Raw genomic sequence first — 893 nt, 5'->3', positions numbered from 1 at the left:
TGAAGATTATGGAGTTCAACACCAAATTTACAGCAAATTGCTAGATCTGATGGAATCACCAAGTCATTAAGAGGACCAATGGGTGCAATTCATCCTCATGTGGAGAGTCACTCGAAATAGGAAGAAAAGAGGTGGTCGACCATTGAATTTCAGAAATAAGAACCAGCGTATGCAAGAATACAAGAGTTAGAATCAGTGAGGTTGATTTATCTTTCAACATCCCCTAGCTCTAATTATAAGGGCAAAGAAATCAAATGTTGTGTTAAGTAACATTGTCCAAGTATGGTTAGTTTTCTCGCTTACTAACATGAGTTTATGGGTTGAGACTTAGGAGACCACAAGATTGATCTGCCAGTGACATGGCCTTATATGAGGTTTTATATTCGATGTTCCAAGTCATAGATATGTAGGGTGGTGAGTGTGGCCTTGAAGCTCCGACTCACCTCTTTTTCTCTTTGGTTAGGCTTGATTTGTGATAGGTCTTTCTAGGGTATGTCGTAAGCTGACCTAACCAAGCTTGCTGACTCTAAATCTTATGCGATATGTTGAAGTACATAGTATGTTTTTAGATGACTAAATCTAGCATATAAGAAGACGAGTTTGGTTTAGGTCAATTCTCATTTTTTCTTTTAGTTTGAATGTTTATAATTCACTTTTGAATAACTTAGTCTTTTGAATAAGTCAGCTTCTTAAATTGCTTCCAGTACTAGGTGTGCTATATACCATGTCAAGAAAGACAACCTCTTATCTACGTGACATTGTTTTTACCTGAAAAAATAGTGGAGGTACTATTCCGGTGATGTTACTACTCTGGTGTGACCTAATACGGTTGTATGATCAATATATTTTTATTTATTTTAAAAATAAATAAAATTACCTAAAAAATAGAAATT

This window comes from Fragaria vesca, linkage group LG5, assembly GCF_000184155.1.
Source record: "Fragaria vesca subsp. vesca linkage group LG5, FraVesHawaii_1.0, whole genome shotgun sequence".
NCBI classification, from domain to species: Eukaryota; Viridiplantae; Streptophyta; class Magnoliopsida; order Rosales; family Rosaceae; genus Fragaria; species Fragaria vesca.
This window is presented reverse-complemented; position numbering follows the sequence as displayed.